Source organism: Euphorbia lathyris, chromosome 2 (genome assembly GCF_963576675.1).
Source record: "Euphorbia lathyris chromosome 2, ddEupLath1.1, whole genome shotgun sequence".
NCBI classification, from domain to species: domain Eukaryota; kingdom Viridiplantae; phylum Streptophyta; class Magnoliopsida; order Malpighiales; family Euphorbiaceae; genus Euphorbia; species Euphorbia lathyris.
Genome location: NC_088911.1, coordinates 79,746,097 through 79,761,746, shown reverse-complemented (window position 1 = coordinate 79,761,746; position 15,650 = coordinate 79,746,097).

Here is a 15,650-nt window from a genome sequence, read left to right as displayed (position 1 = left end):
GGGCGAAAGGGGGGAAAGCTACATGTCGTAGAAAGCTGCGACAGACACACATTCTCCTAAGTATACAACTGTTTATAAAAGTTAGTAACCATACGATGAAGGCTGTAATCTCCCATATCCAAGTCCCGTCAGAATCTCGCAGGCATTCAATTTTGTTGCGTCTCCGGTGAATAACAGTAGAAAGGTGGAAGAAATTTGAATTCCTATCGCCAAATCTGAGCCACTGCACCCGGGATTTCTGGAACCACAGTGTTTCCTCTTGTAAAAGGACCATATTTAGCTTGTTGGAAAGAATGCACTCTAAACGGAGCAGCCCCCTTGTGACACGCGAAGAAAGACTGCGCTGCATGAAGGAAAATAGGCAAACGCAGGCACAACGGAAATATAAAATTTTACCTATTTCCCTTAACCCAAGATCCGTTAAGCGCATATAAAGAGGGATAGAACGAAACACCTTTATTGACGATCTATCTACAGTTGCAAACGAAGTGCCCACAACTCTTAATCCCGAGTTTCACGAACACAAACAAAACAAGTAGAATACAACCGATGAATAGCAATCAAAGAAGATTGCCTCTAATAAATCAACACAAGATCAAGGATAGAGAAAACAGAGATAAAAATTAATCGAATTGAGACGGGATGAACTTTTCTTCCTCTTTTTCATGTTGGCTTAATTCTATACTATCTAAATAGTGTTGGCCGAAATTCCTACCCTAGGAATAGTGTCTTCACCAAAATTATGAGCATATGGAGGTTTGTTTATAGTCTCTTAATTCCAATCTCTAGTTAGACTGAATTAGAATGCTTAATTAGAGTCCTATTCTAAATAGCACTCTTATTTAGTTAATATTAATATTATCTATAATTATATCTAAATATATAATATTTATTATTGACATGATAATAATTAGGGATATAATTAAATTAAATCAACATATTTTATCCTATAATTAATTTAACCATAATTATAATCTAATTATTTTTTTTTTGGTAGAAAATGAAAGGAAACACAACAACAAAAAAACCCAATCACGGGATCATCCTAGGAAAGCTAACCCCAATCCTATCATCTAACAGGAAAGGGAAGAGAAACCCAGGGGGAACAGGAAGGGTAGAGACTCCAAGAAGACCGTCATGAGCAGCTGCCGCCAAACGATCAGCAACCCGATTTTGCTCTCTGAAAACGTGACAGAACTCAAAACTCTCAAAGGATGAGCAAAACCTTCTAATAGCTTTTATAAGGTTGCTATACTTCAAACTCGGGGCATGACTGTCTTTAATCATATTAATGGCCTCCAGATTATCTGATTCAATAGTCAGACTCTTAATGCCAAGCCTACCAGCCAGCTTAATCCCAGTTAGGATGCCCCAGAGCTCAGCAGCAAAGGAAGACCCTAAACCCAAATTCTGGTAAAAACCAGAAAGCCAAGCTCCTCTAGCATCTCTGAGAACACCTCCTGCAGCAATTTTCCCATTGCTGAGGCAAGAGCCATCAGTGTTCAGCTTTACAACCCCTTCTCTGGGTCTAACCCAGCTAACCAGGTGGACATTCTTACTCAGGGAGGAAACGGCCAGAGAATCACCTTTAAAACTGTCCAAAATGGAGAAGAACTTATTGGAGAAAAAATCAACTAAGTTTGGCACGAAAATAGTTTTACTACCAAAAATTTCCTCATTTCTCCACCTCCAGATTTGGTGACAGATAATGGCAAAGAAGATGTCACCATGCTCCATAAACGAGAGGAGCTAGCCTTTAACACCATCAGAGAACCAGACCTCTTCAGGATGGGCCAGGAAGGAAGAAAAAGAATTAGGAGGAAGAATCTTCCTCCAAACCTCTTTACTCTTTGAACAATCCCTCAGGGCATGGCATAAGGACTCAGTATGGTCCCTGCATCTACTACAAGTTCCAGACTCCGATAAATGCCTCCTGTGCCTATCCAAGTTAGTCAATAACCTGTTCTTGACGCCCAGCCACAAGAAACTCCTAACACGATAAGGAACTTTAAGGGCCCAAATGGACTTCCAAACCTCAGAGGAAGGAACCGACAAAGGGGGGGAGGAAAACGCTTCAAAGGCAGACTTGCAAGAGTATGCTCCATTATTAGTCAGAGCCCAACAGTGTCTATCCAAATCCTCCTCATGAGTACTCACCTTGAAGCCCCGCATTTTAAGGAGGGTATCGAGACCTAAAAAAGGCTCAAACTTGGCCCAGATCCAATCCCCTTCAGAGTCCACCACGTCAGCAATCCTCCAGTTCCTGATGTCATTAGGCAGGGGAGAAATACACACATCTACCAAAGGTTTGTCCCCTAACCAGGTATCAAACCAGAAACTAATGGATTTACCATTACCCACATCAAGACCAACCCCAGTACAAAATTCCGCAAAAATGGTGCTAATCCCTTTCCAAAGAAAGGAACACTGGGCAACTCTTTCCTTGGGGCCCCCAAAGATTTTATCTTTCCGATACTTACCACAAAGAAGGCGAGCCCAAAGAGAAGAAGGGCACTGCCACATCCGCCAAAGGAGCTTCATTAATAAAACTTTATTGTTGTCCTTTGCTTTCCTAATACCCAAACCACCAGACGCTTTGGGTAGGCACACTTCATTCCAGGGCACAAGATGGATTTTTCTCCCCGCCTCAGCTTTTCCCCACATGAATCTACGGTTGATCTTATCCAGATTATTAAGCACAGGGGCCGGAAGTAGACAAGCCTGCATGATATGATTAGGGGTTGCACAATTAACCGATTGCACTAACGTCGTACGGCCTGCCAGAGAAAGAGTACTGGCTTTCCAAGAGGCACATTTAGAATTGGCTCTGTCCAAAGTATCCTGAAAGGTAACTTTAGAAACTCTTTCACTGTGCAGAGGAATACCCAGGTACTTCCCAAGAGAGTCAGTAAGAGGAATACCAGACAAGTCACTTAATCTTTTGCAAACTCTGGGATTCATATTCTTAGAGCACATCATCCTTGACTTTTGGATATTAAGCTTTTGACCGGAAGCCTCACAAAAACAATCAAGGATATCCATAATAACACTCAATTGCTCTTCATTACCTTCCAGAAAGATAAGGACATCGTCAGCAAAGAATAAGTGAGTCACCTGGGGGCAGAATCTATTAATAGCTACCGGGTGGAAACTCCCAATATCAATAGCATCTTGAATTAGGTGAGAAAGCCTTTCCATAGCAATAATGAAAAGGAAAGGACTCATAGGGTCACCTTGACGGATACCCCGGCCTGGAGAAAACTCCTCAGACATATCCCCATTAACCATGACTTGAAAAACCGGAGAAGAAATACAGACCTTGATAAGCTTCCTCCAGTTCTCCGGGACTCTAGCTCTCTCAAGACTTTCCATAAGAAAATCCCAGTTGATCCGATCATAAGCTTTTTCCAAATCAAGCTTCAAAGCCACCATGCCTTTCTTCCCTTTTTTAATCTTCATCGAATGGACCATTTCTTGGGCTATCACCACATTGTCCATCATTTGTCTATCGGGAACAAAACTCCCCTGATTCTGACAAATGATGTCAGGGAGGATTCCCCGGATTCTATTAGCCACAATCTTTGTAACAGTTTTATAAAGAACATTACAAAGACTAATGGGTCTCATATGCAGGAAGGAAGAAGGCTTCTCAATTTTCGGGATAAGGACAAGGAGGGTCCTATTAACAAGCCCAATGTCCTTAGACCCATTAAAAACGCCAAAGATGAAATCATAGATACCCTCCTTAACCACCTCCCAGTGTTTATGGTAAAAGCCAGCCGGCAAACCATCAATCCCCGGAGCTTTAGCCGCCCCAATACTAAAAATAGCTTGGTCGATCTCTTTACACGAGATAGGCTGAAAGGCAATCTGAATGTTATCCTCACTAATCTGAGGGAATGTAGCAGCAGAATGGGCCCTATTAAGCTGGACAGGAGCCTCCTTGAACAGGTCCTTATAGAAATCAAAGGCCATATTACGAATCACCTCGTCTTCATAAACCCACTCCCCATTGGAGTTTTTAATGGCTTCAATCCTATTTCTCTGTCTTCTGATCATGGTAGAAAGATGGAAGTATCTGGTGTTACGATCCCCATCTCTAATCCACGATTTTCTGGACTTCTGGAACCAAAGAAGCTCCTCCTGTCTAAGCACAGCCTCCAACTCCTTCTGGAGAGTTCTAAGAAGACCATCCAACATGTGATCAAATCTAATCTCCAGTCTACGCTGGATACCCTCCATCCTTCTTAATAACTTATTCTTCCTCCCAATGATATGACCAAAAACATGTTTATTCCACCCTAACACCTTTTCTCTGAACCCATCAGCAGCTTGTAAGACATTCAAGTGAGGAATCCAGTTATCCTGAACAAACTCCTTGAACTTAGGATGGGAATCCCAGGCCAATTGATACCGGAAAGGTCTCCTACCTCTAGGTCGGTTGCCTCTCAAGAGTCTAAACAAAATCGGACAGTGATCTGAATGCCGAAAAGGAAGATTTAAAACCGAACACTCAGGAAAGGAAGTTTGAGCAACCACATTAGCATAGACTTTATCCAAACGCACGAAGGTGTTGTTGCGTTTCCAGGTGAATTTATGACCAGAAGCCCTAAGATCAAACAAACCACATAAATCCATACTATTCTTATGGTTAAGGCAACGATTAATGTAATGAGTAGAACCCCCCTCTGGTCACTCATAAGAGCAATGTCATTGAAATCACCCGCAATAAACCAGGCCTCAGAAATATTAACACTCATAGAGTAAAGAATCTCCCAAAGACGATTCCGATTAGCTAACACAGGGTCAGCATAAACAAGAGTCAGCAAGAAGGGCCTAATCCCAGTAACACTGACTTTACAGTGAATAAACTGCTTATCCATATTAATAACATCAAAGTTAATCCGATCTGGCCTCCAGAAAAGCCAAATCCCACCAGCCCGGCCAGTTGCCTCCGATCTAACACACCTCCACAACTTAAACTTTTTAACCACCTCCTCCGCTTTCTCTCCACTAATTTTAGTTTCCAATAAAGCAAAACAGGAGGGGTTAAACTGTTTAATAAGATCATTAATATGGATGCGGGTAGCCTTGCTAGCCGCACCCCTAACATTCCAACACAATAAATCCATAAGAGGGAGGACAACTGACCACACAACCAACCTAAACTAGGTATTTACTGGAGGCTCCTGAGAGCCTCACCGAGGAACCCGCAGGTCCCCTCTTCTCATAAGGAGCCAGAGAGTTGAGGATGCCTTTCTGTTTACTCTTTGGCTTCTTCAGGTTAGGTTTAATAACCCCCATAACTTTACCAGGCCCAGTATCCCCACAAGGAATAGGATTACTAACCTCAGATTTCTCATTCAACCTATGGGTTTCCAGAACAAGGGATTTTCCCTGTTCCTCACCTTTAGACACAAAGAGGGGATTAACAGCATCAACCATCCCCACTGAAGGACCAGAAGGATCCAAACCAGGAATGTTATGCTCCACCTGCATCTCACTCTGGACAGGCAAGTGAACCTCCTCAATGGATAAAGCCTCAAACCTAGACCCAGATCTCAGGGTAGAAGATGATTCTGCTCCCTCCCTGGCCTTGGGCTTCGGCTTCTCCTTCTCCAAAGAAATAGCCAAGGGCTTAGGAGAAGCGGATTTCCCCTTAGAGGAGATATCAGGAGGGACATTCTGACTAACCGGAGGTTGAGTCCTTCGACGAGCGGTCCTTTTAGCCACCATCCAGGGGCCAAAATTCCCACCTCCTCCCTGGATACCCGCCGAATTTCTCCCACTCTCCATAACATTCTCCTCAATGACCCTCTCCCTCTTGGGACACCCTTCTTTAGAATGACCATATATACCACATTCATAACAAATGTTATGTAAACCCTCATATTCAATGAAAAAAACCTTATCCTACACACATAATTTAGACAGTAAGGGTTTTGCAAGATCAACATCCACACAGACCCTAGCAAACTTGCCTCTAATGGCACCTAAGGTCGTCTTATCCACATGGTGGACCCTCCCTACCAAGCCACCAATTTTCGTGAGAATCTTCTCACTATAATACTCAATAGGAAGGCCTGGGAATCTAACCCAAGTCAAAATCCTATTCACCATACAATCGTGAGGGTTAAAATTAGGGACCCAAGGCCTTAAGGCCAAAACCTGGTTAGCAATAATATACGGGCCTCCCATAATCACAGTATTATAATCCTCCACACTGGTAAATTTTATGATGAAGTAGTCATTCTCGATATCAGTAATACTAACTTTCCCTTTCTTCGCCCACTGGGAATGAATTCTCTGGGCAAAATAGTTAAAACTAATCCTCTTACCCAGGACTTTCACAATTAAAGACATCTTCCACTTTTCTCTAAGTTCACGCTTCTCTACTGAAGACAATCTGAGAACCGGACAGAGGGGATCATCCTGAGCACCTTCCTCGTCATCAGAGTCAGAAAAAAGATCCTCCGACTCTCCAATCATTAGAACCTCTTCTGGGCTAGGTTCTTCTTCAACCACCCCCATAACAGTGTCTCTCCAGGACCCTTTCCCTACCCCATTAGAACCTGTAAACTTCCTAGGAGATAACGCGTTCCCCTGACCTTGACAAACCTCTACAATCTTAGGTGAATTTTTACGTTCCAAGACATTCATTCCTCCCACTACGCCCCCATTCAAAACATCAGAGCCCGGATTAGGACCAAAAGAGGCAGGTCCTAATCCTGCAAGACCTGCCCAGTTATCAAAACCGACGCCAGCAAAGGATGGCCAAAAACCAGAACCACCGGCGGGCCTGCTAGGATCCTCGCAATAGGCAGGCGTCCTCTTGCCCGAGGAGATGGCCGACGAGGCAGCCAGCCCATCGCTAGAACCACCCGCAGCCACGCCCGCGGCCACGGCCACCACGACACCCGCCTCACAACCCTTCTCCCCTAGCCTACCGTCCTCTACATCTCCCCAGAAACCGGCCGCCCCATCACAGCCGTCCACCCTACCCTCCTCACCCAAACCAGATTGGCGAGCCGCCACATCCACAACCAACACCGGCGACCTCCGACCCTCCCGAGAACGATCCCGCAACCTAGCCTCACCAACCCGCCTATCCCCAGCCGCCGCTTCCTCCGCCGACCCCCTCTCATCCCCCGATCCCCGATCCGCACCCTGTCCCGCCATCGCACACCGATCCCCCGGCCCCTGCCCCAAGCGGCCCTCCACCCCGTCCATCGCAAACCCTAGCTTCCGCCCTTTTCTCTCTATCGCCTTCATCGCATATTCTAAAATTTGTAATAATTATAATAATTATCTAACTAAATTAATTATCCATAATATATATATATTTATTTATTTTAGATCGGATATTATTAATTAATATATCGAGATATAATCAAATTAAATCTCCTAACTTATTTATCCTATAATTAATTTAACCACAACTATAATTATCTAAATAAATTAACTAAAATTATATATATATATATAAATTCGGCGCCCCTTTTTATAATTAAACAATTTAATTCTCCATTCATTAATTACTATCTTGTCCTCTTTTGGTTCCAAGTCTTATGTGTGACCCATTAGATTCTTATTGCTACTAGCAGTATACACTTATTAAATTAATTTCCAAAATTACATTCAACCTTTTGTATATCGGAATGAGTGAGCAGACTGTGAATAGCAGAACCGTAAACATTCCCCTAGAGCTATAAGAAGACAGACTAATTCCATCGTTGACCTTTCTATATTAGGTCCAGTATAATTCGATCCTTCACCAGCTATATCCTTGAACGAATCTTATGACTATGGATAGTGTCAAGTCACATATAGCGAGACGTTCATTTTAGTTGTTCAGGTAGAGTTAACTCCGAATAGACAGATTAAGTGAAATCTTAATTTCTACTCTTAATCTATCACCTTGCAATGATTTAGAGTCAAGTCTCCACAAGCGATCATGGATATATCTCTCATTTATCAGGAGTGATGAATGCTCAATCTAATATTAACTATTTTGCAATTACTTCGTGTAATACCCAACGTCTGCCCGCACACATCCCAGGATCCTTCCTATTATGGATCATATTTGAACAGAGTCAAAGTAAACTCTATAATCCAGAATCACTAATTAATGTTCCTTTGAGTCCAATGATTACTTATACCTACTAATACCAATGTGAAGAACAGGTGACATAGGATAAATCCATCCATCCTGTTATCTCAAGTCAGGTCCCCAATCCTAATGAACTCCTTCACCGGATCCATGTAATTGTCCAGATATCTCCATATCTGAAGCTTGTGAGATCAGCTCTCTGTTCATAACAGAAGACACTATTACATGCAAGTCTCAACAGTATTATGGCAATCCCTATTTAAACATATTACTTGACTTGGGGTGGTTTTAAGTTTATTAGTTTACTATAAGGTTTGGTCTCACTTCATGCTAGTATGAACACTTTATAATCACTTTAAATTTATTTTATTTGACTTAATTAGTTCTTAAAAGATGAATGCATTTATATAGTTTAAACATACTATATCTTATTAAAACAAATGATATAAAAGAACAATTCATTTACAGCTGGTTTATATCCTACAACAATTGACTATAGGACACTAAACCCCAACACGGCAACCCCTCAAGTCGTTGATAAATCTGTTTTTTTTTTCAGATCTGAATGTAGCCAAACACCCGTTTATTCCACTGGGTTAAATCTGGCACAAGAGCTGAGAGGCTAGCTACTAATGGTGCCTCCCTGTCCCAAACGGATCTGACAAACTACTCAAAATCCGCATGTTGAAGCCAAGTAGCCTCGAAGCGCAAAGGTTTCCGTGTAGGGGCAAAAGAATGAAGCTTAAAACCCAGCATAATGGGGACATGATCAGACCGATTCTGAAGGAGATATCGTAAAACTGACTCAGGGAAGAGAAGCCGAAAAGGAGAGTTACACAAAGCCCGATCCAGCCGGCACGCCACACGGGTTCAAATAGAGCTACCATGAAACCAAGTGTATTTAGGACCCAAAAAGTCCAAATCCACAAGCTGCATATCATTTATCCATTGCGCGAAAGTAGAACAATAATCAAAAGCACAAGGGGCCCCTCCTTGCTTTTCATCCATACTTCTAATACAGTTGAAGTCCCCCACCAAAACCTATTGGCAGTTTATACATGACTAAAGAGTGATCATAGAAGCCATAAAGTCTCTTTTGAAAGCTAATTGAGGCCAAACATAAACAAAAGAAGTATAGCACTGAGTACCACGCGCACCCCCTATCAAAAGAGTCACAGAAGTGTGCAAAAATTGCTTATCATGGGAAATCACTTATAGAGACACAACTGGAGCATTCCAAAACACCCAAATCCTGCCACTAAAACCTTCAGTATCCACAGTCTCAACATTGGAGAAATTTAGTTTCTGTCGAAGCTCCTCAACTCTACTAGAAGGGAGACGATTTTCACTGAAAGCAAGGACATCAGGTCTATACACAGAAAGCAAGTGCCTAAGAGCCCAGTGAAGGTCATTACCATCGGCTCCAAAATAGTTCCAAGACAAAATCATAAGAGAAGAATTATAGCACGACACCAAGAGAAACATCCTGGTTAGGACCTCAACAACACGGGCTGCCCTAGTACCAAATGCTCCATATTAAGGTCGCGGAAAACAAGAGGTGTTGGAGTTTAGTGTCCTAAAGACAATTGTTTTAGGATATAAATATTAATGAATATATTGTTTATTTAGTCATTTGGTTAATCCGATATATAGCATAAAATGTAACTATATATATAAAGGCACTAATCTTTCATAAAGAAAGTAACCCTAAGTTTGTTTAAGTAATTATAAAGTGTTCATACAAACATGAAGTGGGACTGTACTTTATAATAAGATCAATAAACTTAAAATCAACCCAAGTCAAGTAATATGTTATAGGGGTTGGCATATCACTGTTGAGACTTGCATGTAACAATGTTTTATGTCGAGACAAAAAGCTGATCTCACAAGCTTTAGATATTTAGATATCTAGACAATTACATGGATCCGGTGAAGGAGTTCATTAGGATTGGGACCTGACTTGAGATAACGGTATGGATTAATTTATCTAAATGTGTCAACTGTTCATCTCATTGGTATTAATAGGTATAACTAATCCTCAGACTCAAACATTCATTAATTAGTGGTTCTGGATTATGGAGTATGATTCTTTGATTCTGTGCGAGCACGATCCACTACATGTGAGAGCCTGGGGTGTGTGAGAGCAGGGTTGGGTATCACATAAAGTAATTGCAAAATAGTTAATGTCAGATTGGGCATTCGTCACTCCTGATAAATGGGAGATACATCCAAATGGCCGTTTGTGGTAAATTAACTAAAATCCTTGCAAGGTGATAGAGTTAAGAGTAGAAATAGAAATTTCACTCAACTTATCTTTCGGAGTGAATTCAACCTGTAGAAGTAAAACGAACTCTTCGTTATATGTAACTTTGACACATTCCATGGTTATAAGGAATTGACCAAAAGGATATAGTTGATGAAGGATCGTATTATACTGTACCTAATGCAGAAAGGTTAACATTAGTTATCAACGTGACTTCTTAATTGCTCTAGGGGAATATCATATGTTGTGCTAGTAACAGCTCGCGACGGTATTCCGTTATATATATGTTGGATTTTTTTTTTGAAAAGAATACTCTTTATTAACGGTCACTTAGAAGAATATTACAAGCAAATAGGGGTGGGATAAGAGTCCATTCCCTTTGATCAGACACGGAACTGGTTGCCCTAGCAAAACAATGGGCTACCGAGTTCGCTGAACGATGCACAAAATTAACAGAACAACTTGATAGTTCTTTTAGGAGATCCTTGCAATCATCCACAACAAGCTCCAGGGTCGAACTGCCGCTAGTTTCTCGCTTCAAAGCATACACCAGCATTTGTGAATCCGATTCAAGCTCGATGTGTCTCCATTCCTTCAACTTTAGCCAACTCAGTGCCTCCCTGCATGACAAGGCTTCGATGAGAAGGGGGTCGAGAGTGCACTGTAACTCGTCGTTTGCTGCTGCGAGAAATTCCCCACTTTCGTTCCGCGCTACAAAGTCGTATCCTCCCCTATCCCGTTCTCTAAACACAGCACCATCTATGTTTATTTTCATATAGCCCGCTCTTGGCAGAAACCACCTGGCCGACCCCGTTTGTCTCCTCGGTAGGCTCGTATGAGTCCACACCTGGGCCGACTTCCACTGCTCGAGTAAAGCTGCAGCTTTGCCGAACGTAATCCCTGGCTCTTCCCTCCGCTGATTCCATATAAAGTCATTTCTGGCTAGCCAGATCATCCAGCAGACACACGTTGCCTGTTCCGTTATGAGATCGGAACCAGAAGTCATAGCAGCAGACCAGAAATCTTCGAAGGAGGCGTGCCTCGCACTAGTGTCCCCGATTGATGTGAAGTTCCACACTTGACGAGCTGAATGACAAGTCACCAGTGCATGGTACGCTAACTCCACGTGTCCTGGGCAGCGAGGGCACTGCCGATCGATGGGAACATAATGTTTGACGAGGGTGTCCCACGTCGGTAAGCAGCCCGCTAGTGTTCGCCACATGAAGTTGTGCACCTTGGGCGGAATCCGCAGCTTCCACAACGCCTTCCAGTTCACTTCCGCCCCCTGAACCTGCAGATTTACTTCCATATCCCCCAGTTTGCGATACATACTCTTAACTGTGAAGTCCCTAGATGACGTCCAGTTCCAGGCCTAAGTGTCATTCACCTCTCGCGAGCTGCACGGGATTCGCAAGATCAACCCGACATCCCTATCATTGAAGATCCCCTGTACCAAATTTCATATCCCAACTCGATCCATCCACTATCCGCAGGTCCCGCACCACTTCGCACTCTACGTCCACCGTCCGCCCACTTTCGACATACGGGGCATCATCCGACAACCAAGGATCGTCCCAGATATTGGTGTCCAATCTGTTTCCCACCACCCGTCTAGCTCCTCTTGCTACCACTTCCTGGGCTGTCAAGATGCTTCTCCAGATACAACTCGGGTTACTTTGCAGTGACGCCTCTAGAAAAGATGAGTCCGGATAGTAACATGCTTTAAAGACCTTAGCGACTAACAACTCAGGCTTAGTTAAGAGGCGCCAACCTTGTTTAGCCAACAAGGCTAGATTGAACTTATGAAGCCTGCGAAAGCCCATCCTTCCGTCTACTTTGGGCACACATAGTCTTTTCTAGGCCTGCCAGTGAATCCTCGTACCATTCGACTCCCACCAGAAGGCACACATCTTCTTCTCAATATTTGTACAAATCCCCTGTGGTAATAGGAAGAGGCTCATTGCATAGGATGGCATAGCTTGTGTAACCGTTTTCAACAGAATCTCCTTGCCTGCTCTAGGAAGAAACCTGACCTTCCAACTGCTTAACCGCGCATGTATACGGTCACCCACATATCTGAACACTTGGCACTTATTTCTACCAATCAATAAGGGAAGACCTAAGTATTTCCTCGGTGAAGTTTGAACTGGAATATTAAACACTGAGCTTAGAGCCAGACTAGTAGCCTGATTGCAGTTCCTACTGAAGGAAATGGTTGATTTGTTGAGATTCACTTTCTGCCCTGAAGCTTTCTCGTACATTTCCTGACAATGCTTAACTCTGTTACTCTCCTCCAAAGAAGCTCTGAAGAACAGGTAACTGTCATCGGGAAAGAAAAGGTGGGATATAGGCGGCACTGACCTCGCGACACGACAACCATGAATCAAACCTTCCAACTCGAGCTGCGTTAGGGCTGCAGACAACCCCTCGGTGCAAATCAAGAATAAGTAAGGAGAGATCGGGTCCCCCTGTCTGAGTCCCCTACTTGGATAGATTGGCCCCAATAACTGACCTCCACTCGATATATGATATGAGGCTTTAGTGACAGACTGCATGACAAGGTTAACCCATCTATCAGCAAACCCCAGTTTACTCATCATTGACCTCAGAAACTCCCATTCCACTCTATCATAGGCCTTTGCCATATCTAGTTTGAGAGATGCAAACCCTACTTTACCTTGTGTCTTCCTGTTCAGAAAATGGTTCACCTTAAAAGCAACCATAATATTGTCAGTAATCAATCGCCCTGGAATAAATGCACTCTGTGTAGGGGAGATAATAAGGTGTAAAACTGACTTTAGACGGTTGGCAATTGTCTTGGACAGCATTTTGTATATGACATTACAGAGAGCAATAGGCTTGAGATCAGAAACCATCTCCGGATGCGCCTTTTTAGGAATAAGCACAAGATGCGTGCTATGGATGTTGTCGGGGAGAGAGCCTGCGTTGAGCCACCTTAAGCATGATGAAACCACATCCGGTCCCACTAGGTCCCAATAGTGCTGATAGAAACAAGGATTAAACCCGTCAAGTCCCGGGCTTTTATCCGGGTGCATAGAGAACACAACAGCCTTTATCTCATCCTCCATAAAGGGTCGGAGAAGCTTCTGATTAATCTCACTTGTGATACGAGGCTGAACATTATTCGTGATATAATCCGGCTCACACCCCGTGGAAGAGAAGATATCTGTAAAGTACTCTGTGAGCAGTTCTGGTAAGCCTGATACCCAGTCTAACCAAGTGCCAAAACTATCCCGCAGCCGAACCAGTGTATTCTTCTTCTTCCTACTCGTGGCAGCCGAGTGGAAGAACTTGGAGTTGACGTCACCCGCCTGAAGCCATAACTTCTTGCTACGCTGTTTCCAATAGATTTCCTGAGTTAGAAGAATTTCCTCTAGCCGCCCCTCGCCTCTCGGAACCGGTTTTGCGTGTCCACATCTTGCCCTGCCTTCCACCTTTTAACCTCCCTACGGCACTCAATAATTTTTTGTCTGAACCTATCCCGGACACGGCGGCCCCAAACGGATAACACCTCGCTACAAGACGCCTGGCGCTGAAGTATATCCATCGAACCTTCACTGAACCACGCCGCACGGACTGTCTCCGCGCACTCTTCTTCCGCGAGCCATGAATTCTCGAAACAGAACCGATAAGACGGAACCGAGCTTGGACGAGTTACTGACAGAAACAACGCCACATGGTCACTGCACACACAGTCCTCCGTCGAGATAACAGCCATCGGAAACAAGGCTAACCAATCCCTGGAAGCAAACCCCCTACCAAGCTTTTCTTCAATACATAGATTCGAACCCTTACTCTTCTCCCAAGTAAACTGATAGCCGACCATTTGCACCTCCACTAAACCACTCGAACAAACTGCCTCAGAAAACCCCTCAATAAGCGAGTTTGGATGTTTATTACCACCCCTCTTTTCTGAATGTAACATAATGTCGTTGAAGTCCCCTATAACCATCCATGGCAGAGAGGAGCATGAACCGAGCCATTTTAAGTTATGCCAGGACTCCGCTCATCTAGGCCGTTCAGGGAACCCATAAAAACCGGTTAATCGATACTCCGGCAAACCCATAAGCGAAACGTTGACATCAATATAATTAGAGGAAGAGTGAAGTAAACACACAGAACCAACAGTTTTCCACAATAAAGCAATACCACCACCATAGTTAACAGAATCCACAGAGAATAAACCAGCATAAGAAATTTTCTTCTTTATTGCTTCAACTTTAATACGGTTACATTTAACTTCCATAAGAAAAATAAAATCAGGCTTTAGCCGGGACACAAACTCCACTAACTGGTGAACCGTACGGGCATTCCCCAGACCCCTACAGTTCCATGATAAGACACTCATAGCCCCTAGCGGGCCTGTTCTCTAAAACCCACTATAATCTTTTCAGTAACATTTTCTTTCTCATTTCCGGACTCAAACTCCATCTGTTCCTGCACTACAAACTCCAACTAGATGTCCATCCCCTCAATCCGTTTATGTTTGACGTCTGACACCTGAATCCCTATATCCTCCATTTCCGAAACCAAAGACATCGCTGCACCCTTAGCCTTGCTCAAACCCGGTGGTCTCGACCCCCCAAAACCCTGTTGCGACACTACTCTCACCTTCCCCGGGCTGGACGATCTTCAGGAGCAAGCAACCAGCCCCCTGCATCTTTCTTCTAGGGTGATTGGTGATATCCGCCAGGGGAGTCGTAGCATGAGCCGTCTACGGGCTTAGCAGCAGAAAACGGGATTGTGGCTGGCTATTAGCACACCGGTTCTGAGCTCTTATCCATGTCCCGTACACCTTTTCCACCAAAGCAGGCTCTGCGACATCCAGGAGAGCTGGGCAAAATTTATCAGCGTGGCCTATGCGACCACAGTAGAAGCAAAACGTAGGGAGTCTCTCGTATTTGAACTGCACCCATGATATCTGCCCCCCCTCTATGCTAATCTTCATTTTCCTCTTAAGCGGCTGTAGCACATTAATTGAAACCCTAATCCTAAGGTATGTTCTCCCAATACCCGAGAAGTTGTTCGGGTCAGCCTCTACAAAAACTCCCAGAAAGTTACCAATGCCTGAAGCCACTTTCTCAGACATGAACCCTGTAGGCACATCGTGGACTTGTACCCAGAACTCAGTACTAGATAGCTGGACCTCACTCAGAGTCACTCCATCCTCTAGGCGCTGAATGATTAATAAGTGTTGCTCGAAGGTCCAAAGACATCCCTTAAGCACTCGGTCCCTCTCCAAGGGATGGTAAAACT